The 26,551-nt window shown below is 49.5% G+C and overlaps 2 protein-coding genes across 6 annotated transcripts in view; both read right to left on the reverse strand.

Annotated features, from left to right (window-relative positions):
- LOC143695926 (uncharacterized) overlaps positions 1 to 26,551 on the reverse strand; it is a 129,992-nt gene that overhangs the window by 76,618 nt on the left and 26,823 nt on the right. The window lies entirely within an intron of this gene.
- The window catches only part of LOC143695939 (uncharacterized), a 49,536-nt gene that overhangs the window by 15,535 nt on the left and 7,450 nt on the right, over positions 1 to 26,551 (reverse strand). Inside the window, exons 1-3 of one of the 3 annotated variants that reach the window (XR_013185416.1) lie at positions 26,176 to 26,327; positions 14,561 to 14,627; positions 11,756 to 13,862 (exon numbers count right to left, since the gene is read on the reverse strand). The gene's annotated coding sequence lies outside the window, so the exon portion shown is untranslated. Of the gene's footprint in view, positions 1 to 11,755; positions 13,863 to 14,560; positions 14,628 to 25,504; positions 26,155 to 26,175; positions 26,328 to 26,551 lie in introns of those variants that run through there. The other 2 variants (XR_013185417.1, XM_077191175.1) reach the window with 2 other exon arrangements.

Below are 26,551 nucleotides of genomic sequence, written 5' to 3' on the forward strand. Positions count from 1 at the left end.
CCTGAAGGAAAACCAAGGTCGTTACCATGGAGACCAGAGGAAGGAGAGAAAGTTGGGAGATATGGACTCTGGCTGGCTCCCAGAGTGTCCTGGCTCCCTGGTCGCCTGCTGGGAACTTTTTTTCTCTTTTATCGCCAATGGGCATTGTATATGTGTTAGATGGGTGGCAATATCTGGAAGAACTATAAAAGCTATGTTGGTTTAATAAATTTCTCTCTTGCAACCTTTTGATGGAGTCGTGTATTATTGTACTGTGTCATGCTCTATAATGACAGAGGAGAATGAATTAGTTCTCAAAATGGTAATTGGGGATATTCCAAACAATTTATTAGGGATGGATGTTCTTGCTGGGAGGCAGTGGGAAGATTCTGAGGGATTCCTGTGGTCATTTGGTGTGCCACATCTTAACATTAGACTGCTCCAAGCTGCATCCTCCTCACTGTCTAGCAAAATTACTCATGTAAAACAATACCCTCTACCTTCTGGTGCCAAAGAGGGCATCAATGGGTTATACAGGACTTGTGAGACCAAGGAGTAATAGTCAATACCCATTCTGTTTTCAACTTGCCAGTGTGGCCAGTTTGGAAACCCAATGAGAAGTGGAGGCTGACAGTAGACTTCTGCAGGCTTAATGCCAACACAGACCCTCTTACAGCAGCGGTCCCAAATTTGGCTGAATTAATGACATCAATTCAAGAAAAAGCTCACTCAATCATGGCAACTATAGATGTCAAAGACATGTTTTTTATGATACCTACACAGCCAGAAGATATGGACTGTTTTGCCTTCACATGGGAAGGACAGCAATACACTTTCACTAGGCTTCCCCAAGGCTACAAACACTCCCCCACTTTGGCCCACCCTACTTTTGCCCAGGAATTAGAACAAATACCCAAACCTGATCCTGTAGCTGTTTATCAATACATTGATGACATTCTGGGGGGGGGTGAAATAGAGGTAGTAGGGAAACATCAGCAGAAAATAATCTCCCATTTAAAAAGTCTTGATTTGCAGATGCCCCCAGAGAAAATTCAGAAGTCTTCTCAGGAAGTGAAGTTTTTGGGAATTTGCTGGAAAGGAGGTATGACATGTATTCCACCTGATATCCTAACCTCTTTAGATCAGATCAAAATGCTTGAATCCAGGAAAGATCTCCAGCAAGCTCTAGGATTATTAGTGTTCTGGAGAAAACACATTCCAGATATTTCAATAATTGCCAGGCCCCTTTATGACTTGCTGAGCAAACAGGGTGAAATGGGATTGGACTCCTTCTCAGGAGGAAGCATTGCAATTGCTGTTTTTTGAAGCAACAGCTCACCAAGCACTGGACCCTGTCCATCCCACAGATCCCTTTCAGGTGGAATGGGGATTTGGCTCCTCAGGGCTGTCAGTACAGCTACGGCAGCAGGGTCCTGAGGGTCCGATGTGTGGGAGGTTAAGATATTGCGATGTTACGGTCAGGCAGAACCCCTCCCCTTTTACTGTTACCTTTTACCGTTAACCCCTGTTATAAATGACCTGGTTCAACTGTTAATCAAGGCCATTTTACCGTCCACCACATTGGTGTGTGCGTGTACTTGGTCCGTGTGGCAAAGGTGCTGCCACCGAGCCGTTCTTGACCCGGGACCCCACGCCCCAAGTGTCGGCAACAAGTGGTGCCGAAACCCGGGACAATCCGGGAAGCAGGAACCGCCTGGGCGAGCGAACGGCAGCCGGAGCAGCAGGATTGTCCCCGGCAGGGAGGACGCTCCCAGAGGACCGGCGAGAGGGGAAAGTCTCGCGCTTAGGACCGGCAAAGGAGGAAGTCTGGCGCCAAGGACCGGCGAAGGAGAAAATGGAGTACCTCCCAAAGGTCATTTTTAAAATTCATAGGCAGTGGGGCGTAGACTGCGAGCCAGGAGATTTTATCCTCGTAGTGTCGACGCTTCTGCGGATTGGGGTTATTGGGCAGCTGGTGGATATTTTCCACCTCGAAGTGTGGGATAGTTGTACCGGGGCCCTAGCAGAGGAGGCTTTGTCCTCAGGCTCGGGGCAAAATCTTAAATTATGGGGCAGAGTCATTCAGGCTCTGCGAAAAGTTCAGCAGGAGCAGGAAATGTGGAAAACCACACAGGACTGTGTGCAGGCGGGGCCCCGGCAGGGTGTGGGGGCGGCCGCGCAGACTGCGGGTGATCGTGAGTCTGCCGAGTGTGGGGATTTACAGCCGCGGGGATGCTCTTCGCAGCTCCCAAGCTCAGGCATGCTGGCTGAGGGGAAAAAGTTGTCATTTGGGACGGGCTGCTAGAGGAAGCGCGAGGTGCAGCTGTTAACTTAGAGACATGGGGTGCTGCCATTGACTTGGAGGTGCGGGGCACCGCCATTAACTCGGAGGCGCGGGGTGCTGCCATTGACTCAGAGTCCGAGGGAGCCTGGGCGGGGCCTCCGCCTTACGCGCCACGGGGTGGTGGGCGCCAGAAGGGGGGGATGCGGACACGGGCGTGATCGGCAGAGACGGAGAAGGTCTGCAGGACAGCGCAGACACGCGCAGGCAAAAAGGAAGGAAAAGACACGGAGGGGGAGCTGACGCCGCTTGAAGCATGGGGTGGAAATCTCATTACAAGGCACTGGCCTCCCCCAGCAGGAGGCGGGGCAAGCCTAGAGGGAGGGAGCGGCCCAATGCTAAGACAAAGGGGCGAGGTCGAAGCCTGACAGAGGGTTTTACCAATTCCATCCGGCCAAAAGATCAAGCGCGCATCCTAGCAACCGCCCTGCTGGCTTTAAATCAGTTCCCCAGGGGAGATGAAACAAAAAGTCCTGCCCAGAGGCACTGGGCCACCTGGGCACTAGAGGAAGGCCCACAAGTCATGATTAAAAATTAGTTAGGAGAATGGGAAACGGGTTGGAGGCTGGTACTCACAGGGCGAGGGTACACAGCCGTCAAGAAAAATAGTAAAATTAAATGGTGCCCGCCTAAGTCCATTAACTGGACCTTCAGGGCAAAAACTAATGAAATTTGTAAAGCTTGTTTCGCAGGACTGAATCCTCAGACGCCCCCATGGCCCGTATACCCCGCTTCCTAAAGGCTGTGACGAATCATCAAGCAGCCTGATGGCAGACCATACCGGGGTCGTGAAAAACTCAGTGACCAAACTAAAGGAGAGGCCGGCGCAGAGAAGGACTGGGGGAAAAAGCTCAACAAAAATGTTATCAGTCATGGTTCACATAAATGTTGTTTTTGAAAGTCTTGTTTTAAGTGGTATCCATCAAGTAGAGTTCGAACTCTGGCCAGGTTCTGGCTCTACTTGAATGGAATGATCGCCAATCAGCCCAGAGTTTTTCTGCGTCAAAAGGTTCAAAGGGAGTTTTGGAGAAACGTGAATCCGGACATGAGTAAACGTGAATCCAGACATGAGTTCTCAACATCACTCTTCTTTTAAGGTCAGCTGTCGCCGACTCTGGGAGGATAGTTCGGTGCTGTGGTAAATGTATGATTTCAAATCGTCAACTGTGTTAACAACTATCAGCCAAAAAACTGAGGAAGTCCTGCAAAGATATCCTAAGTCATGGTTCAGTCAGCCCCCATGACTGATTGCCCTTGGTTCCACCTTATTAGGCCCTATTATTGATCTTGGACCTTATATTTCAAAGTTAGCATTGTTTATTAAAAACCAGTTAGAAATAGTTACCATTTCACCATCCACCACATTGGTGAGTGCGTGTACTTGGTCTGTGTGGCAAAGGTGCTGCCACCGAGCCGTCCTTGACCCGGGACGCCACGCCCCAAGTGGTGGCAACACCGAGGAGGCCTGTTGGTTTCTATTCCTGTGGTTTCAAAGATGCTGAGAAAAGATACACTACCTGGGAAAAAGGATTGTTTGTGGTTAGCTTAGCTCTCATAGAAGTGGAAAAAATTGCACAACAACAACCAGTTGTCTTGAGAGGCCCTTTCAAAGTTATTAAGACAGTCACTACTGGGACCCCCCACCCCACCCCCACCGACAGGGTGGCCCAAAGGGCCTCAGCTGCAAACTGGTATGCTCAGATTGAACATTACTGTAACATTTTCTCAATAACAGAAGGAGCTGTAAAAAATTTAGTGATCCAAGAAACTGAGAATTTGGGCAGCAGCCATGACAAACCTGCCTCTGTAATTAAAGTATCCCCTCCTTTCTCCACCAAACGATCAGCAAATTCTTGGTTCCCTGATGCCTCTGCTAAACAGGAGGGGAAGGTGTGGAGATACAGGGCAGCAGCCCTCCACATTTCCTCTGGTGAACGAATCATTACCGAAGGAGAAGGCAGTGCTCAGGTTGGGGAGCTGAGAGCTGTTTGGAGTGCTTTCCAACATGAGGTACAGAATACCTCTCCTGTCTGCATCTACACGGACTCCTATGCTGTGTATAAAGGATGTACTGAGTGGCTTCCTTTTTGGCAGCAAAATGATTGGGAAGTTAACAGAATTCCAGTATGGCAAAAGGAAAAGTGGCAAGAAATTTTAAACATCGCAAGCCAAGGGAATTTTGGTAGGGTGGGCAGCCTTTCATCAGACAGATGGAAATCCAGCAGGAGAGTGGAACAATAAAGCTGATGGTTTAGCAAGACTAAGTCCCCTGAAAAGGAACAAATTACAGAGGACTGGGATCAACTATTAGAATGGCCACATGTAAAAAGACAGCACACAGGTGTGAAAGATTTGTACAAGGAAGCTCTGGCGCAGCGTTGGCCTGTCACCAAGGAAAGGTGTAAAACATGCGCATCAGCCTGTGAGCAATCGCAGACTGGAGACTGGAGAGACATCCTTTGGAAGATGACCCTCTGCATTTCAGAAAGGGTAAAGGCTTATGGGACGCGTGGCAGGTAGACTATATTGGACCCTTTAAGAAGTCAGGAGTTAAACACTTTGTGCTGGTAGGAGTAGAAATTGTATCTGGGATGGTCCAGGCCAATGCTTTTAAAAGACCTACAGGTGATAATACTGTTAAAGCATTGCAGGGATCATTTGGAATTTTCCCAAAACCACAGGAAATACAATCTGATAATGGGTCCCACTTCACTGCTAGAATTGTACAGGATTTGGCAAAAAATGAAGGAATTAAATGGACTTTTCACACCCCTTACTACCTTCAAGCTAACAAGATCGTGGAAAGGATCAATGGTCTTTTGGAATGACTTTTGAAACCAGAGGAGGGAAATTGGGATGTTCGGTTATGGGAAGCTGTGAAAAGTGTGAATGACAGATGGGGGGGGTAAATGGGTGTCCCAAAATCACTGTTTTTTGCCCCATAGCTCCAAGCATAATTGCCTCTCTAGGGAGACCAGATGATTTCAAGATTCCAGCATATTACCCTGGACAACCTGTTCTGGTGGACCTCCCTACTGTAGGGGAACTACCACTAGTGCTAAAAACCCCTCTGAATAAACATGCATGGGTAGCCTCTGATGCTCTAGGGAGAGAGCATCGGATAAATACACACTGGATAATTCCATCATTCTAACTTTTTCTGTCCCTTAGTGGCAGGATTCCGTCGTGTTTACTTTTACAGAAGAACCCTGAGGGACATGAGAATCATCTGAATCATGATAACACTGGTGATACTTTTCTGCATCCTACCACAATTCCGTGGACAGAATCCTGCTGAGTGGTCGTGGTCTGAAGCTACCATCCATCACACTAATGTTCTAGGATCATATCCCAAGGGTCACCACCTGAACCTAGAGCCTATAGTGCTGCATGACTCTGAGATATATCGCCCAAGTGAGTGGGGATGGGATCAGAAGGACTGGACTAGAACCCTAAGTGGAACAATTGGTGAGTCGATTGTGGTAGCGTGCAGAAAAGTGGAAGGATCTCTCTATGAGAAAGCCACCTCCATTGCAGGTGCTGGAAATTTTTTAGAACCAGATGGAAAAAACTATTTGCACATCCCTACAACAGAACTGTGTCCTACGACAAAGTGGGAGTGTACCAAACAAATTCCCCTCACTCTGTGCTGCTGGCAGGAGTACATTGGTAACTACACTTTAGGCCCCAGAACCAACAATGCAATTACAAAGGATTGTAGAAATTAATCAACTGATTGCTGGCATAATTTTACTTTAGCCAAACCAACTTATGTGACACGCTGTTGGCAAAATAACTTGACAAATCCATAAAGTTTAAAAGGCCTGGTTTACAAACTTAAGATAAATGCTATAACAAAGCCCACACTGAGTACAGTAGTCACACCCCAGTGGGTAGAAAGGACTGAGAGCACCCTTAGTCAACTTGATACTGAATGCCCTTGGTCCCAGGCTTTTGTTCATTTTTCCGGATCCATGGGAAATGTGAGGGATTTAAACCTATCACTGTCATTATGCATGAAAATCAGATATACACTAGGCAGGAATGGGAAAACCAAAAAACCTGGCAGCTTCAAGGGATAGTGGGGAAAAAAATTAGTACAGGATCCGAATGATTAACGGAACTACCCATAGAAACGCAACCTCAATCGGTGTTTTGACAGATCAAACAAATAAGCATGAAAAGGTTTGTACGCACCCAAGCTTACAGGATTGTTGGCACAATTTTACATTGGCACAAACCATGGAAGTGGTTTGTCTTTGGTCCAAAAAGTGTAGGCCTGTAGAACTTTCTTTTACATTTATAGTAAATGCAATAGCCCAACTTGTTACAATTTACACCACCACCACTCCAGCCCAACCACTGGTTATGCTTAGCCCAAGAATTTTTGAAAATGGACCAGATATAATTAGGAAACCAGGAAAACAACAAATACTGTTCAATCCGGCATGGTCTCTTAAACAAGTCAAATTGCTGATGCAAAGTAATGTCTCAGAAATTCAGCCGGCCTGTTCACCTTTTTTGCAAACTTCCTTTGAGGGTTGGATGACCTGGTTGCAAAAGCGGAACTCTTTTAAAAGACGGACGCTAAGAGACATAACCGGTGTTGTGGGAACAGGATTGGGAATTCTAAAGAGTATTGATTCAGAAGTATTAATGAATAAAATTGGCTACTACAACTAGAGATTTGACCAAGTTACAACAACCACTACAGTCATTGGCTTTAGGAACACACCAGTGGCTGCTATCAAACATTTTGCCAAATTGGGAAAAGGTAAATGTAAATGACCATAAGTTGATAATTGATGCACTTGGTGTTACACAAAACAACATTTCTTTGGCTCTCAGCTGTATCCAGGCACAATTGTGGATGCAGTCAGTTGCTGCCTCAATGATAAGAGAAGGTGAAGAAGCACTTTTCCTACTGAAATTTGGAAAATAATTTGGGACAGTGCCACTGATTTTGAAAGAGAATTGCAATCCTGGTGGAACTTAGTGAATTTTACTTACAATCCCATTACAAACACAGCCATGGCTTTTGTGTTAACCATACGTAATGCCTCAGTGCATTTGATATTTCCTATGATTGCATTAGGGCTGAATGATGATGGAGCTGTTCTCTATCCTTATGAGCATTGGGAATGGGCCCGTCAAATGGGTGAGAAACGGTAAAATGTTAATTTAGAATCTTGTATTGTCTGAGAACAACAAGGGCTCATCTGTGAAAGCAATGCCGTCATAGCTCAAGACATTTGTTTAGACACAGAGCAAAATATCTCTCATTTTGAAATTCATCCTAATGAGACTTCTGAAACCGTCCTTAAATACATAGGCAATATATGTGCATTCTTAGAACTGCTTGTGATTTTGTATTCGTGGACAATGTTGTAGTAGATACCAAAAATCATTCAAATTTCTGTGCTTGTAACTTTACCAAGATTACAGGATGGGATTTCTCTTATGAAGCTCCAGTTCACCTCTCACTACCCATTGCAATCCAACTACACACTGATTCACAAACTGATGCCTACTCCTATTGGGATGGATCTCACTTTGGTAAGACAACTGCTGCTCCATCGAGACTTAGTTGAAATCCTTGAGAAGATTGAGAAAAACGCACAGAAAGCCCTGGTGACTGTTCATCACAATGTGAGACAGATACCCCGTGTCATGGAAAGGGTGGAGAAAGATGCCCAGCACAGGGGGTGGGATACTCTTTTAGGTGGTCTCCTACTGCCACGGGTGTCCTGAGCAGTCTGTGTCATCCCATTGTTATCCTTTTGATACCAATTCTGTTTGGTTTTATTTTATCAGCAGTCCCATTCGTTATGAATTGGAGCATGAAACAGCTGACAAGATTGATGTCTATAGTTAATGCAAACAACTTGGCTGATGTCCTATGCACTGTGAACATCCCCAAGCCTTTGACACAAGGCAATTATGAATGAAGCATATGAGTTTTGGAATAATCCTTAATTTCCATTTATGATTTTGTGGGAATTACTTTCCATTTTTAGTAAATTGTATTAGAAAATCATTTTTTAAAGTTAATGCTTGTATTAGGATTTGTTAATTGTGTTTGCTTTTGATTATTTGTGATTTGTTTTAACCATTTGAAAATTGTTATAAAAGTAATATTGTTTTAATTATTAAACAATTTGTGACATTTGATATGATAATCAATATTAATTATGTTTGTTTATTGTTTCCCTTTTTCCCCTCCTTTTCCTATCCTTTCTTTTCCTTCTCTCTCTTTTTCCTCTCTTTCTGTTGTCCCTATTTTTCCGGGTTATACTACCAACGTACGGCGAGTTCTGCAGACCCATCAGCGACACTCCAGAGTTCTGCTGATGAAGATCCCTCAAGACAATCGTGAGTCACAGGGTCATGTGAGAGTCTGTCCAAATTTTCCCTCATCTGCCTCACGATCATCATTGGGGGACCACTGAAGAGAAGACCCCCCCTGTCTTAAATCTCTGGCTCCAAAGGAGAAAGTCATGTGCCTGAGACCTGAGAGTGTTGCCAAGCCATTGTTTGCACAGGTGTTGTTTGCTGTGTGCTACACTGAGCCCAATGAGAAGAAGAAGGAAGCACCGTGCCCTTTGTGCAACAACAGCCTTGGGAGCTGTCCCACCTCTCGGCCTGGCTGGACTTCTCCTGAGTTCTGGGTGGTCCCCCCACAGAAGACCCTCACCTGTTTTACAACCACCGTGACAGACAGACTGAGATGTAAGGAGCCTCTCCATCAAGGACTGAGACACGAAACCCCCATGTGAAAAGGCCCCTCTGCTCCTTCCAAGGACTGGGACTGAAACCCCCAGCCCGGGGCAGGTGTGTGGGGAGGCAAGCTGACCAAAGCGAGATGTTTGCCTGCAGGTTGTGACCGCTGGACCAAGAAGACAATGGCTCTCGTTTACTGCTGAGAACATGGACTACCTGTTACATCTATTCCTTATTGTATCTGTTTACCCCCCCTCCCCAGCAATTTCCAATAGAGTTATCATAATAAAAACCTCTGAGTTAGCCAGAGACTTCGAGATCTCCCCGACGTAACAGGCGGATCCTCGACTGGACTGGACCAAAGGACTTCATCTCTACGTTTGGTAGCTCTATCCCACTCTTTCTCTCTCTCTCTCTCTTCCTCTATCTTTTTCTCTCCCTTAATCCCTCTCTCACATTTTGCAGTGGTCATTCAATAAAGGTGCATTTGTTTCGATTATCATTGCAAACCCCCTTGTACCGTGTCGGTTCTTTTTGCACCCTGAGATCAAATCCACGAACCATCACGAAACCCGTCTGTGAGGATGGATCGTGACACCCCCTGAGGACTCCTCCTCAAATTCCCCCCCATAGCTCTCCCAGCACCCCCAGACCCCGCCAAATCCCCCTCAAGTTGCCCCCAGACCCTTCCCAAATCCCCCCCCAAAACGTCCTCAAGACCCCTCCCCAAATTCCCCTTACGACCCCTCCAGGACCCCTCACCTGTTCCTGCGCCTCCTCAGCAGCTCCCGGAGCCCCCCCGTCCTCTCCCAGCGCCTCCCCCGCTCTCTCCAGCGCCTCCCGCAGGACCCGCCCGAGCCCGGGGCGGCTCCCGGGGGTCCCTGAGGGGGTCCTGGGGGGCGGCAAGGGGGGAAGGGGGCGGCTGGGGGGGGGGGTCAGGGGGCGTCGGCTCCATGCTTGACGCTGGGGTCAGGGGTTGGTTTCGTAGAGGGTGCGGTGATTGACAGGAGAGGGGCAGGGGAGGCGGACGTTGACGAGGGGAGACACGCGGTGATTGGTTGGTTCAGCTCCAGAGAGGCAGGAGTGGCTGAGGGGAGACACGCAGTGATTGGTTGGATTGGCGCGTGAGAGGTGGGCATGTCTGAGAGGAAGCGTGTGGTGATTGGTTGGATCGGTGCACGGGGAGGCCGGTGTTCCTGAGGGGAGACTTGCGGTGATTGGTTGGTTTGGGGCGGGGTGCGCTGTGATTCCTTAATTTGGGAGATGAAGCGCGGTGATTGGATGGTTTGGGGCAGGGCACGTCGCTATTGGCTGGGAAAAGTCCAGGATTTTTAAGTGAATATTCCCGTTTTTTTGGGGAAAAACTCTCAGATTTTTAAGGAAAAACTCCTGTTTTTTGCAGGAGAGACATTCCCAGATTTTTTGACCCCACATGACCCCAAATAACACAAATAACCCCAAAACACTCAAAATAAACCCTAAATAACCCCAAAAAATCCAAAACAATACCTAAAAGTCCCCCAAATAACCCCAAACAAATCCGAATAACTGAAGAAAAACCCCAAAAAAACCCAAATTATACCCAAAAAACCCCAAATGATTTCAAGTACATCTAAAAAGCCCATATACACCTAAATAAACCCAACGAACCTGAAATAATTCCAAATAAACCCAAATAAACCCAAATAAGCCCAAATAAACCCAAATAATTCTAAATAACACCAAATAAACAGAAATAATCCAAGTAAAACCCAAGATAAACCCCAAATAGTCCATAAATAACCCCAAATAAACCAAACGAAACCCCAAGTAACCCCAGTTCCTCCCGTCCCCACCCCACAACAGATCCTGACCAATCAGAACGCGCGGCACTGATGACGATCCACTTGCTGGGCAGAAACTCAGAGCACTGGCCCCGCTCAGCGATTTTCAGCCAATCAGCGCCCGGCCCGACACTGACTCATCAGTTGCCGGGCACAGACCAAAGCCTCTCTCTGCGGTAAACACTCACAGACCGCGCGGGGTAATTTCCAGCCAATCAGAGCGTGTCTCGCTGATGACTCATCAGTTGCCAGGAGCGCAATTTGGGGAGGGGGGGAAGGTGACCCTGGGGATGAGGTGGGGACCCCAAATTAATGCAAAACGGGGTCGGGACCCCAAAACGGAGCAGGAGGGGCCTGGAGCCCCCAAAACCAAACACGGGGAAGGGAATTGAGGGAACGATTGGAAAGGGGAGGTAGAATGGGGAAAAGAGGGGGGTGGGACCCCAAAATTGAGCTGGGAGGGGGATGGGACCCCCAAATTAAGCTGGGAGGGGGGTGGGACCCCCAAACAGGATGAAGCCAATTTTGTTCCTGGAATATGTAAAGTAGTTTATGGATATGCATGAGGGTCTATGAATATGCAACAGGCCGATGTCATGGGAGACAAGGACCATCGAGCAAAGGTTGTTATGGCCACCAAGACCTCCCCAGTTATTTTCAGGGACACCCCTTAATTCATCAGGTTTTAATTCCATCAGCCTGTTGCATATTGATAGACCCTCATGCATACCCATAAACTAATTTACATATTTCAGGAACTATTTTACATGGCCCATCCTTGGGTGTGTCTCCCCATTTCAGAAGCCTCCACTGAAATGGAAAATGCAAACCCCCTCCCTTTGATTAATAATAATAATAAATTTTGAAATTAAGGGGCTCTCAGGCAAAGATATGGGAGTAGAAATAACAGTTCTTTATTTGGAAAAATTAAAAATACAAATGCAGTAGTACAAAAAAAAAAAAAACAGTGACAGTCAGAATCCTCTGGGAATACAGTGAAAAATGTTGACCATCTTGGAATCCAGTAGGAAAAGATTTATCCTCTGGGAAGCCATTGGGAAAAGGTTGATCCCTTGGGAATCCAGTGGGATAAGCTGAAATTTTGGGAATCCTGTGGGAAAAGGGCTGATCCTCTGGGAATCCAGTGCAGAATGAGGCTGATCCTTTAGAATCCAGTGGGTAAAAATGGCTGATCCTTTGGGAATTCATTTCTTAACCCCCAAAGACAGGGCAAAGGCAGGGCCGTGGAGTTTTTATAGGGTATCCCAAGGGTGGAGTTGGGGTTTGGGTGAGGGGAGGAGTTCTTAGCAACACAAGAAGGGTGAGATCAAATTCCTGCCTCTTAGCAACAGCAGCACTCCACACAGAAGGTGTCACAGAATCACAGAATTTCTAGGTTGGAAGCGCCCTTCAAGATCATCGAGTCCAACCCATGTTCTAACACCTCAACTAGATCATGGCACCAAGTGCCACGTCCGGTCTTTTTTTTAAACACATCAAGGGATGGTGACTCCACCACCTCCCTGGGTAGATGATTCCAGTATTTAACCACTCTTTCTGTGAAAAACTTCCTCCTTAATTCCAGCCTGTATCTCCCTTGGCGCAGCTTGAGACTGTGTCCTCTTGTTCTGTCTGTTGTTGCCCGGAGAAAGAGACCGACCCCCAGCTCAGAACAGTCACCCTTCAGGAAGTTGAAGAGAGTGATAAGGTCACCTCTGAGTCTCCTTTTCTCCAGGCTGAACAACCCCAGCTCCCTCAGTTGTTCTTCATACGGCTGGTGTTCCAAGCCCCTCACCAGCCTCGCTGCTCTCCTTTGGACACGCTCAAGCATCTCAACGTCCCTCCTAAACTGAGGGGCCCAGAACTGGACACAATACTCAAGGTGTGGCCTCACCAGTGCCAAGTACAGAGGAAGAATGACCTCCCTGATCCTGCTGGCCACACCACTCCTGATAGTGGCCAGGATCCCATTGGCCTTCTTGGCCACCTGGGCACACTGCTGGCTCATGTTCAGCCAACTGTCAACCAGCACGCCCAGGTCCCCAAATCCAAAATTCCCTCTAAAACAACTGAGAAATTACGGAACTTCAGATATATTCAATCAATTTCCTTCATTTAACTCAGTTTTGGGTGTTTTTAAAGGATGAAGGTGAAGCAGAGGAAAATTAAGGCCAAACCAAAAGGAGAAGAAGCCAGGTGTGCTCCCAACATGGATCACAGGGAATGTGGCTCACCTGGGCTGTGCCCAAAGTGCCTCCTCCAGTGGGGGATGGAGCTGGAGCAGCACACGAAGATCTGCCCACACTCGGGGCACTTGCAGGGCTTCCCTTACCGGTGCTTCCATTGGTGTTGGGTCAAGTGAGAGCTCCTGGAGAAGCTCTTCCCACACTGGGGACACTCGTAGGGCCTCTCCCCTGTGTGGATGCACCGGTGATTGACAAGGGTGGAGTTGTGCTTGAATCCCTTCCCACAGTCGGGGCATTGGAAGGGCCTCTCCTCTGTGTGAATCTGATAGTGCAGGAGGAGATAGGAGCCGGTCTGAAACCTCTTCCTGCATTTATCACACTCGTAGGGTCTCTCCCCAGTGTGGGTCCTCTGGTGCGTGATCAGGCTGAACTTCCAGCGGAAGCGCATCCTACACTCGGAACACTTCTACGGCCTTTTTCCAGTGTGGATCCTCTGGTGCACAATCAGGTCGCAGTTCCACCTGAAGCTCTTCCCACACTCCACACACCTGTGGGGCTTCTCCCCATCATGGAGCTGCTCATGGAGCACCAGCTCCGAGCTCTGGCTCCATCTCCGGCCGCCTTCCCGGCCCAGGCTGGCTCTTTCCCCCTCACATCCCCGCCATCTGCATTTGCAGCCCCTCCTCGTGCGGCAGCTCCGGGCCTTTTCCTCCCCGTTGGCTTCCTGCGCCGTGGAGCCGCTCAAAACGGCCTCTGCCACCAGGTTCTGCCGCGGGCATTTGTCCTCCCGGCTCTCCATGCTCAGCTCCTGCTCTGGGGGTGGAAGGACAAGGACAGGATGGGATTTGCCTCCGTGCCACAGGCAAGGGCAAGGAGATCCCCCCAGGGCTGAGCTGCAGCCGGGGGCCCTGCTGGGCTGGGAGATGGAGCAGCACAGAGGGGAAAGGGGCACTCATCGCCAGCTCGGGGCTGTGCACAAATCACAAACAGGACTGGACTGCTAGGAACGTGTCCTGAGCTGTTTTATTTCCCAGCATCAGCCTCATTACTTGGTTATGACAATGGGAAGATGCCAGTAGCTCACATTGCAGGGAGCAGAAAAAAACTTACTTTAAAAGGTTTTTGACCAATCACACAAAGCAAAGGCATACTGACAGTAGTTCTATCCAAGCACTATAAGCACATTCACGGTTAAAACAATGCTTGATTATTTCAAATACCTGCTTGTAAGCCTTAAAACGCACAGAGCTCCATTATTAAGCTTGGAACTTCCTAATATCTTGCTAGATATACTTTTCTGCAGGTTAGGGAGTTATTCTAGATAAGTGTTAATGCACAGACCATTGTTCTATTTCTCCTTACTTTCTAATTCTTATATAATTTTTCTACTGACCAATCTTATGGTTACTGCAAAGCTCAAATCAGTTCTACTGTTTCTGAGGCTTGTCTTTTGCAGCTTTCCCAAAACCCTCTGATTTTAAGCATTCCAGAGACACTGACTTCCTCCTCACCTGCCTCAAGTGTCCCAGGGCATCCTCCTCTTCCTCGCAGCCTCCCAGGAGTTGGATATGGGAAATCCTGGTTTGGGGAAATCAAGGGATGAGCACGTTGAGTTTGAAGGTTCCTCTGCCCGAGTCCATCTCTACAAGTCAGCAGCCATCTGGGCTCCAGAAAAACCTCCCAAACACCAAGATTCAGCCCTGAAAAAGCCTCCCAGGACTTCCCCGGCCCTGGTCCCTCCCCTCTGGTGTTCGGGGGTTCCCCCCTGTCCCAGCTGCTGGGGTCACACTTGGATTGGGGGTCCCCCTTCTCCTCGGTGCCTGCCCTGCCCAGGCTGCTGGCAGTCCCAGCAATGCCAAAAGCTGCCCCCGCTTCGCTCTCCCCATTTCGGGATGCCGGGGCTTTTTGGGCTCCCAGGCTCCCTTCTCCCCTCATTCTCTGCTCTGGGCTGCAGCGGCTCCAAGGAGTCCCCCCTGCCCCTCTCCAGGCTCTTGAGGCTCCCGCCAATGGCGGTGCTCCCCCCTCTCTGGGCTCCCCACTTTGGGCTCCTGGGGCACACAGGGCTCTGCTCCTCCAGGCTGCCTCTGCCGGCAGCCGCCACCGCCACCCCCCGATGTCCCCCCAAGGGGCCTTTTCCGCTCAGACTTGGACCCCAACCCAGGGACCCCCCGGGATATCCGGGCCCAGCTCCCCCTCCCCGTTCACCGGCACGATGGGGGGGGGGGGGCGATGATCCCACAGGTGGGGGCTGCGAATTCAGGCAGGGATGGACGGCCTGGCTCCCTCAGCTCAGCCTCCATCCGCCTTTATCCCTCCTCTTCCTCTTCCTCTTCCTCCTGCTCCTCCCCTTCCATTCCCCCTTCTCCCGCTCCTCCTCTGTCTTATCTCCACCTCCTTCTCCTCTTCCATCCCTCCTCTTCCATCCCTCCTCCCCCTGCTCCTCCGCCTGCTCCTCCCCCCTAGCCCCACCTCCTCCTCCCCCTTCATCCCTGCCCTTCCCTGCCTCCTCCTCCTCCCCCAGCAGCAGCCACACCCTCGGTGCCCGTTCCCGCAGCCCTCGCAGCCCGCGGCAGGAGCGGGGATGGAGCCGGGACACGTCGGGATGGGCAGCGCGGGGCTCTCGGCTGCTCCCAGCCGCTGCGGGCGGGGGGAACCCGGCCCGGGCCAAAGGAGAGGCAAACTGGGCAAACTGGGGGCTGCACATCCAAACTGGGCCTTGCTGGGGACCCTGCCTGGCCACTGCCAGCCCTTGGGGCTCCTCCCGGCACATCCGCCAGGGGGGAACGCACACAGGGCTGGGGGATCCCAGCAGTGGCAGCACTGCCAGGGACTGGGCTGCACTGGGACCGTACTGGGAGTGACTGGGGCTGTACTGGGCTTGTACTGACATCATACTGGGATCATACTGGGATCATGATGGGACTGTACTGGGTTTGTATTGATATCATACTGGGATCATACTGGGATCATGATGGGTCTGTACTGGGTTTGTATTGACATTATTTTGGGATCATATTGCCATGCCACAGCAGACTGTGATCGTGCTGATGGACACTGGGATCATACTGGGATCATACTGGGAGTGACTGGGACTTTACTGGCTTTGTATGGACATCCTATTGGTGTCATACTGGGATTGTACTGAGTTTGTACTGACTCCATACTGCGATCATACTGGGATCATGCTGAGATCACACTGGGAGTGAGTAGGAGCCTGGGGGGGCAATTGAGACCATGTCAGGGGTAAATGGGATATACTGGGATGAACTGGGATGGTGCTGAGGATGGCTAGGATCATACTGGCAGTGAGTGCCACTATACTGAGGCTGACTGGGAGTGCTTGGGAGCAAATGGGATCATACTGGAAGGAACTGGAAAGATGCTGGAGGGAACTGGGGTACACTGGGATATACTGGGAGTGACTGGAAGGAAAGTGAGGGTGAAAGAGAGCAACTGGAACCATGTAGAGCAAAACTGGTTTATTCTGGCAGAGACTGGGAGCACACTGGGCTCATCTTTGGATCATACTGGGAGTGACTGGACTAATACTGGGAGTGACTGTGTGTCACAGTGAGCACACCCTGCACAGCATCCCCCATACTGGGCCTGACTGGGAGCAACTGGGAGCAAATGGCATCATACTGGGACTCACTGAGTTGATTGAGGAAGCAACTGGAACCATGCTAGCAGCAGCTGGGACCATACTGGGAGAGACTGGAAGTAATTGAGATTATACTTGTGAAAAGTGCATATTTTGTGATAGGGTTTTCGGAAATATTAAAATGAATAATATATGTCTTGTGTTAGAAAGTAATGCTGTATTAATTCTCTTAAGTAGTGGGTTAAATATAGTTTTAGGTTATTAAAAAAATGTTAAAATAGAAACTATGCTTGGTAAGACACTTTAAATAAGGAAAGGACTTGCAGTGAGATAGCAGCCACAGGACACCTAAATCTTTCAGAGAAAAATAATTTATTGCTCTCTTATCAGAAGAAATGAACTTCTTCCCACCTTGAAGGCGCTGTTAGGATTCAGAGGAAGAAGGTGGCACTGACCAGAATCCTCTGTTTGAATGGAATTTATACATCATGTATGAAGTGTATGAATATGCAACAGGCTATTGTTTTTAAGGGTTAATCCTTTGTTAACAGGTGTCCTTTTCAGGGCTCATGCTGCCCAGAAAAAGGTACCCGGACTCCATAACACTTTGTATTTGTTGTCTCATCTTATCCTAATTCAAATTGTCCAAATTTTTATTAGTCTAATTGTATTACTATTTTAATAACTATTTTATTACTATTAAACTTTTAAAATTTTAAAAACAAGTGATTGGCGTTTTTCACAATTATGGTAGCAGAGGATGGTTACCAACACCTCGCTGCCGGTGCTTTAGGAGAGTCAGAGTGGGGAAGGTGCCCCCTGCCCTCTTCGGCAGCCTCGCTCTGTTTGCCCTGGGGTGACCGACAGACGCAGGTTATGGTGGACAAAAGGAGACAATAAAACAAATATAGTAGAGGAAATGTATTTGAATATGTGTATAGAGGCTTTGCCCCGGAGGTCCTGGTTGCCCTTGATGGGCTGCAGCTGTGATGTCCTTAATTGGGCTGCAGCTGTAACCAATGGAGATGACCGGGATAAAAGGGGGCGGGAAAGCCAGTCAGGGAGAGCCTTGGAGGAGCCCTGACCAGAAAGAGAACAGTGTGCAGAAGAAAGAGTCTGTGCAGCGAAGCTCTGCAGCCATGAGAATACACCCAAGAGGTATGGACTTTAGAAATCTAATAACAACAATATGGGACTCTAGAAATAATAGAAGAACAACACTCCTCCAAGGCTCTCCCTGACTGGCTTTCCAGCCCCCTTTTATCCCGGTCATCTTCATTGGTTACAGCTGCAGCCCGTCAAGGGCAACCGGGACCTCTGGGGCAAAGCCTCTATACAGAAATTCAAATACATATCCTCTACTATAAACAAAGACAACGGAAAAAGGCTCCCTACAACCACAGCAATTGGCCCCCTAAGAGTAGTAATGTGCACGAAGAACTCGGGAAGGAAAAGGGATTGGTAAGTATTTCTCAGGGGGGATGAATGTGAGTGAATGAGAGGCGGGCTGGTTGTGCCAGACCTGCCAAGTGAGTGCTGGAGTCTCCCATGCTGCGTTTCTGACTTTCCGCGGTAAGTGGCCAGTAAAGAGACAAAGTGAATGTTAAAAGGAGTGAGAGAATCCCCCGGGGTAACTGGGACTGGGTCTCAGAGAGGGGCTGGACCCCTCGGAGGAAGGGAGCAGAGGAGTTTCCTAGCCCAATCCACTAGGAAATGGGACAAAAGGGGCTCCTAAAAACCTGCTGGGTTGAGGGATAAGAGTGCCCAAGACCATCCAGAATTAAAAACTGCTGGGTTGAGGGATTAATATTCCAAAAGCATTCAGGGTTAAGCAAAATTCTGCCGGATTGAGGATATGCTCAAGAGCATCTGGGATTGGACAACACAGGTGGATTGAGAAATAAAAAAATGCCCAAGTGTTGGGGAAGATGAAACAGGAAAGCCTTATAAATATGATTGTCTGGCAAAAGATTTTGACAATATAGAAACTATAAGGAAGATTGAAATGAAAGCAAGCTTTGAGATCCCTCAGTTAGTGAACAACTGGAAAACAATGGTGTGGCCCAACTGAAGGTAATCCCCTTTTGATGAAACAATTCCCTCTGATTGCAGACAGGTCCAAGGGTCAGAGCAGACCCTACCAGCTTGGCAGAAGGGGTCCAAAGAGTTTTTAGGGTTTAAAATGAAACACAGTATGGTAATGTAATGATTATTAGAGGCTGTATGTAAATGCTCTAGGATTTGTATCTTGTACTAGATTGGCTAGTGAGAAATAGAATATTCAACACAGAAGATTTATTGTATTGTAACAGGAATCTTGCTCTCTTACGCTTTTACTCTCTCACCCTCTCATCCTCTCTACCCCTCTCTTCTCTCGGGCCTGCTCCAGCTGTGCCTGGCAGCTCCAAGCAGGGCCCTGCACCCGGGCCCTTTGCAATAAACCGCAAGTTCCAGGGCCTGGCTGCAGAGATCTCTCGTCTCCGTCCGTCCCGACCGTCCTACCCCCCAACGCTCCTACACCCAAGAGCACCTGGGGTTGGCCAACACAGCTGGGTTGAGGAAAATCCAATAGCACCAGGACTGGCCAGAAATACCTAAAATTGTAATAGGTGATGTGAGTGTAAAAGGTACCTTATTGTTGTCTTGTGTGTGTCAGAGAGAGTCACACACAAAATCAGCCTCAGCTTCCCGGGCAGGTGGGAAGGGGGGGCTGTGGAAAGAGGTGTGTGTGACCCACAAATAAGCCATTGTCCCTTGGGTGGGTGGGGGCTGTGGCAGAGCATGTGTGTGACTGCAAACGGGCCATTGTCCCCCCGGGCCTGTGAGGGGGCCGTAGCTGAAGAGTGTGAGTGACACAAATCAGCCTCACAGGTGAACGGGCACCGGAGGCAGCAGAGTCAGGGCCCTCCCAGGAGGCCGGGAGATACTGAGACCCAGAGGCCAACGCCAAGGGGAGGGGGCCACAGGGAGCCGCGATTCTCTGTCAACAGGGATCCACTTTGTGTCCTGAGCGTGTGAAAGAATGTGTGGAAGTGAATGAGAAATAGAAGCGAGTGAATGTAGACAAATGAAAGTATATGTAATGTGGATTGTGTATTTTAAACTTCACTATATCTCCTTGGAGGGAGGTGGATTGCACTGAAAGTAGTGTGAGAAAAAAGTTTTTTATTTTTATGTGTGTAGTTGAAAGAAAAGTGGTATTTATGTTGTTAGTGAAAGTGAAAAACAGAGGGAGAAGATGAATAGATAAGATCTTGAAAAATGAGACAGAAAACCAGTAAGTTGAATACAGGGGAAAATAAAGAAAAAAAAAAATAGTCCTTTGGGAGTTATGTTAGGTAACAGAGATACAACTCCTTGCAAAAGGAGAAAGTACAGGGTATGTAGTAGTTGATGGGAACAACATGCAAACTATGGAAAAAGGGAAATTAACCTTAAACTACTAAGCTCAAACTTGTGAATTATATACTTTAAAAAGAGCACTAGAATATTTAACACAAAATAAAGGAACCATATATACTGATTGAAGGTATGCCTTTAGAGTAGTACATACCTTTAAAAATGTTGGAAAGGAAAAAGATTACTTAATTCAAGAAGAAAAGGATTAGTACATGAGGAACTTAGTTTAGAGGTTTTAGAGGCATTACAATTACCTAAAAGAGATACCTATAGTACATATTAAGGAAATCCAAAAGGGAAATACCCCAGAAATAGGAGGAAATAATTTGGCAGATGACGAAGCCAAGGATGCAGAAGAAAGTGGAGCTGAGTGAGTTATGTTAATATTAACTCCAAACGAGGAAAAACTGGAAATTCCAAAGTTTATGGAAGCTGAGAAAAAAGAATTAAACAAGACAGGAAGTGGACAAGATAAATCAAGGAAATTGAAACCTCTTGATGGAAGACAATTACTTAATAAAATGTGCTTCTAGGAAAATATTAGAAGACATGCATCAGAAAACCCACTGGGGTACTCAAGCTTTGTGTGATCATTTTTTAAGGAACTATGGGTGCACTGGGATTTTTGGAGTAGCAAAGCGAGTTACTGAAAGATGCTTAAATTGCCAAAGGATAAATAAAAAGGTGATGAGAAAAACAACATTAGGAGGTCATGAGTTAGCTCGTCGACCATTTCAAAGTATCCAAGCAGAAGTTTAGATTTGTTAGGCTCTGGATTTGTTTGTTAAAAAAACCCCATTTAATCTAGAAAAAAGAGAACATGCCATAGGTTAGACAGGAGATTTTAGGAGAATAAAAATCTTTAAAGTATCAGAAACACCTGAGACAAAACAAGGAAAGAAAAAGGGGAAATGAAAGGGAGGGGAACAAGAGGAAAAGTCAGAAAGAGAGTGGGATCCTCTGCAGCTCTTGCCCCCTCCGTTCGCGGCCGAGGCGCCTGTCCCGGGTCCCGGCTCGCTGCCCGCCTCAGCTCCGCCTGCCCCGGTTTCCATCCCAGGTGCGGGCTCACTGCCCAGGGCAGCTCCACCTGCCCCGGCGCTGGCGGTGAATTTGTGTGCCCTGCTCCCACTGCCCGGCCCGCGGCCGCTCTGCCGGCCATGCTGGGGAAGATGGGGGTTGCTCTGTCCTGCCGCCTGGGCCGAGGTCACCGCGCCGACCGCACCGAGGCCGGGTCCCAGCCATCCCATCCCCGGCTGCCCTGCCCGTGCCAGCTGCGCTGGGCACCGCCGCTGCTGCTGCCGGGGTCTCCCACCTGCCTTTTCTCTGCCGGGAGCTGCCGGATCAGCCGCCATAAGCCATGTGGGGGCTGCCCACGCTCCGGCTCGGTCTCCACGGGAAGATCCCCCTCTGCCGATTCCGGCAGCAGACCCTGCCCACACTCCCACCGAGCCTCGGCGGCATATCCTCCCCTGACCCCACTCCTGCTCCGAGTTACATCCCCTTGGTAACCACAGCTCCAGCTGTTCAGGAAAACTCTCTCTCTCTCTACAGGAAGCACCTTATCAAAACACTAGGAGCTCAGTTAAAAGGCAGCCCTCTCCAAATTCTTTCTCAAAACACGGGAGAAAGGCTATAGAAGGTAAAAAAGTGAAAGAGTTAGATGAAGGGATTGCTCTATTTCCCTTAAGAGAGGTTCCCATGGCAGGGATGTGCTGCCCTGCCCCGCGGGAGCCACCAGCGCCCCTGCCGGCCGTGCCCGGAACTGCACCCAAGGGGAAAGCGCCGCAGCCGAAAGGCCGCGACTGGGTCCGGGCTCTGTTTGTTGGCACTGCCGGAGCTGGTGTTGTTTCTTTGCTTTATTTACACACTAGTAAAGAACTGGTATTCCTATTCCCATAGCTTTGCCTGAGAGACCCTTGATTTCACTAGTCTAAAAATTAAGAGGGAGGGGCTTTGCATTCTCCATTCCAAGAGAGGCTTTTTCTGCCTTCCCAAGCAGACACCTGTCTTGTAAAGCAAGACAAGCACCCACAGGCACTGAGGGGGGCTGCAGGAGGGGCAGAAGAAGGCCCTGCAGCACTTGGGCACAAAGGCCCAGCAGGTGAATGCAAGAAGGGAGCAGCAAAAGGCCAAGCTGAAGGCAAAGGCCAGGGCAGAGTTCCTACAGCCCCTGAGGGATCAACCCCAGGGCCCAAGGGGGCCCCAGCACCCAGGGCACGGGCTCGGCCACAAGCACCCAGCAGAGGCATTGCCCTCCTCGGCAGGGGACAGCCCACCCAAACAGCCCCTGGCAAGGAATCAGGGCTCCAGCTGCAGGGCACAAGGACACTGCAAGCACAGACAGCAGCACCCTCAGGACCAGCAAGTCCACCCCTTGATGGACATGGATTGGCAGGGCTGTCACAGCTCCCATCACACCAGGGACCCTCCACACTGGAGCCCTTGAGAACATTCAGGTGGGTCTGCATTGAGAGGAGGCCTCTCCTGATGGACACAGGGGCCTCTCAATGCACTCTGAATCTTAGACCTAAGGGGGAAAAATACTAAAAATGTTTGATCAGTGAGGGGATAAGTGGGAAAGATGTATGGTTTTATTCAACCACTGTTAGCAGATTTGGGAGATGGATTTAAAATGAATGAAATTTTATTTGCTCCTAATTGTTATCATGACTTACTGGGAAGAGACTTGATCGCTAAACACAGAACGCAAATTAATATTATAAAAGGTGATACAGAGGCCAGTTCTGTTGTACCTCTGTGTCAAATGTCTGGCAAGGCCCATGCTGAAGTGAACCCAGAAGTGTGGGCAGCCCCAGGGAAATAGGGAAAATCACATATGGAGCCTCTCCAATGTACTCTGAAGCAACCAGGACAAGTGGTGTCTAAAAGCAACAGCCTGTTCCAGGGGAGGGAAGGAAGGGGAATCAGACAAAGCGCAGGTCACCGCCCCATGCTCAGCTCAACCCAAGGAGCTCTGGGTGCTTCTAAGAGCCTGGCACTGAAATGCCCTCAGCAGGAAGGCTTCAATATCTTCTGCTGACACCATGGCACCTAACAGGGGGGCAAAAGCAATTCTGACTGCTTCAGCAAGCACTGGAGCAGAGATCAAGGTGTATTCTCCCACAGGAAGCTGGGCTGGCACAGAGCCTGCCCTGGCACTTTGCTGTTGCCAACACCCAGCCAGGACATCGGCTCCTGCCTAAGGAGTGCAAAGCAGCACCACTGGTGGCCAAGGGGCCCATGCCAAGTGTCCCTGAGGCCAGAAACAGCCGCCAGCACAGCTGAACACGGGGGGACCCCTCAGCCTGGCCTCAGGGGCTCTGAAGCCCCGGAGATTTGCACTTCCCGCCTGCAGCAGGACCATGGCAGCCGCCCCTGAGCCTGCCCTGAAGGCAACGCAGCAGCAGCCAGGGCTCCACAGCGGGCCAAGCCCCTGGGCCTGCCCACAGATCCTCTGCTCAAACCCTCGGAAATCCTGGCCACCCTCCCCTGGCACCTCCAGCCACTGCGGCCAAGCCTCGCTGCCACTGCTGCAGCTTCAGCCCTGGCTGGGCCTGCACTGCCACAGCTGCTGGGGAGCACCACGGCACAATTCCACTCTGGGGCTCACTCACACCCACACTCTGGGCTGACTGCGACTGCATTGCTGCAAAATGTACCCATTTTGGTTCTTTTCAATCTTCTTTCTCAACTCAGGCTTGGTTTGTCTTTGCCTTGGGGAAAGGAATTTTAAAGGTTTTATTTAAGGGGTGTTACACCACTCAACAGAGATGAGTTCAACATCTCAACAGACTGGGAATAGCCCAAAAGACACCCACAGAGATAACGACCAGCAACAAAACATCAACGCCCAGCAGCAAACAGCAACCAACAGCTACCCCAGACACTGCCCCTGGCACAGCTGGAGACACCTGGTCTGGAAAAGGCTGAGAAGGAAATCCACGAGTGTGGACCGAATTCACAGCAGAGGGGAAGAAATCCGGGTCCAACAGGAAACCAAATACTAAAAACTTACACAACTTGGAAGCAATGAACATTAAAGCAGGGGATTTAGATTGGTTCAGACTACATAAAGTTTAGGAAAAATCCAGTAAAACTCACGTGTCATGGAATGATTTTCTCAGCACAGCCGGGCTATCTGTGAAAGAAATTATTTCTGTTGCACATCCTGGCCAGAAACAAGCAATGCCTTGACGCTCTTGCACTAAAGAGATTCTTGGAGAGTTTTTATTTTCCCTGCAGTTTCAGTGACAAAATTACAACACGAGAAAAATTTTTCATAATATTCTCACTTTATATTGTCAGGTAGGGTTGGGACAGAAGTGTGAGAATCAGTTTTTGGTCTGGGTTTTTCCATGTTCGCCTTTATGTTGCATTTTGCAAAATTGAAGAGCTTTAACCGTAATAATCTTAGTAATAGTTTTAACTCGTAAATAGTTAATACTGTTTTTGAAAAAAGCAGATTCTGGGGGGGCCCACATGTGACTCACCAGATGGCTGCCCTGGAAGAGAAGCTTCATTGCAGGCAGCCTGCAGAGGAGCTTTAGAAATGCAAATGAACACTGCTGGGCAAAGCCTGGACAATGGACCTGGGTCTCTTGCCTGGGGCAGGAATTGGGCTGATTGCCTCTGCCCCTCAGCCCAAGCTCTGCCTGCTTGCACTGATGGAATTTGCACAGCTCAAGGCAGAGCCCAGGGTGAGGATATCTGACCCTGCAACAGAAACGGGCGAAGCTGCAAAGGGAAACAGCAAATGGAGAATGTTGGGAAAACTTCACTATAAATAAATGAGGGGGGGAATCATCCCTCTGCCCACTCCAACATCGGCTGTCACTGTCTGTGTTATATAGGGTAAAATAGAGCATTGGGGATTTTTTAGCTACCAAAAAGTCAGAGAAATCAGTTGGGAAACCAAGTATTTGAGGATTTAATTAGAGAAAAGCAGCCAATTGATGCAGCCCTGGCTGGAGAGAGCGGACAAAAATGGGGAAAAGATGAACGGCCAGCAGAACAAATCCTACAACACCGTGCACCAGACCCTGGGAACCCAAACCAATTCATATCAGGAGCCACAGAACCCATTCCTCATTTCAATGGCATCATTAGATTACAAGCTGCCCTCGGAATAACCAACCAGACAGCTCCAGCTCCTGACCTTCCTGCTGAGCAATCCACTGAAATGAGGAACACAACGCTTAACCATGGAATGGGATCAGATTACTTTCCAGCAGAAAAAAGAGGAGTTTGTGGAAAATTCAATGACTCAAACTGCTGTTGGCAAATAGATGACAAAGGAAAAGTGGTGAAAAAAAAAACCTAAAGGAAACAAAAAAGCAGCTCACGTATTGGTCCAAACGTGAAAAGGATGGGAATGGGACACGGTTTCGTGGCTCCCTGGCAGACCATGGGTTAAACGAATGCTGTTTCTCCTCAGACGTGCTACAGCAACTCTCACCTTTTTACCGTGCTCCACACCTTGAGAGTGCAGCTCATTCAGCAGCTGAGCGAGCGGCCAGGGACTTGTAGACAAGGAAGTAACGGGCGAAACCAACAGCTTCAATTTCCTGAACTTCCAGAAGAGTAAAGACTTAACACAGCCATGAATATCGGCTGTTCTACAAAAGTGGGGGTGTACATTATCGAGGACATGCAGTTGGCGGAAGTCTGAACCTTCCAAGTACCTCAGGCAGTGGGCAAAGGGAAAGGGAGATGAGGCCGGGAAAATGAGGATAAAAAGGAGGCTGCGAACTACAACAATGGCAGAGAGCGCACGGCAAATGCCCCACGGCCTCTCCCTCTGCTCAGCAATAAAGTCACTTGTACAGGACTCCTCTGTCTCCTCTGGGCACAGAAACCTCCGGCCACGTCAATTTCCCCGCACAGCCCCGGGCACGGGGCAGCCGCCTCTGTCCCAGCCACAGCAACCGGGCCGAGCCACCGCTGCTCCGGCAGCGGCTCCTGCCGAGGCAGCGGCCGCAAGGAGACCGCGGGCAGCCGCTCCCGCAGCGCCCTCACGCCAGCGGCAACACGCGCCGGACACGGCACAACGAACCCGCCTGAGCCCCCTGCCGCCCCCGAGGCCCGCAGCGAGCCCCGAGCCCCCGCACAACCCACCGCGCCTCCCACCTGCGCTGCCGCCGCCTCCCAGCTCCGCCGCCGCCGCCTCACCGCGCTCCGGCCGCTGCCGCCGCTCCCGGGCCCGCACACACGCTCCGCCAATGGCGCCGCTGCCGAGCCACGGCCGCCCTCAGGCCGCCACCGGGGCCCTGCTCCGCCCCGATCCCACCAATCAGCGCGCCAGAACCACGACTGACGGCACCATCGCCCAATCGCAGCCAGGGGCGGGCTCTGCACATGGCACAGCCTCGCCCCGCGCTCTCAGGGCCCCCCGGGCTGCGTGAGGGCAGAGCCGGAGATGAGGAACAGCCCTGGAACGGGCCCGGGCCCGAGGGGGATTGAGCTGAAAACACAAACAAACTTCTCCGCACCTCCCGCCACGGCT

Source organism: Agelaius phoeniceus, chromosome 27 (assembly GCF_051311805.1).
Source record: "Agelaius phoeniceus isolate bAgePho1 chromosome 27, bAgePho1.hap1, whole genome shotgun sequence".
In the NCBI taxonomy this organism is placed as follows: Eukaryota; Metazoa; Chordata; class Aves; order Passeriformes; family Icteridae; genus Agelaius; species Agelaius phoeniceus.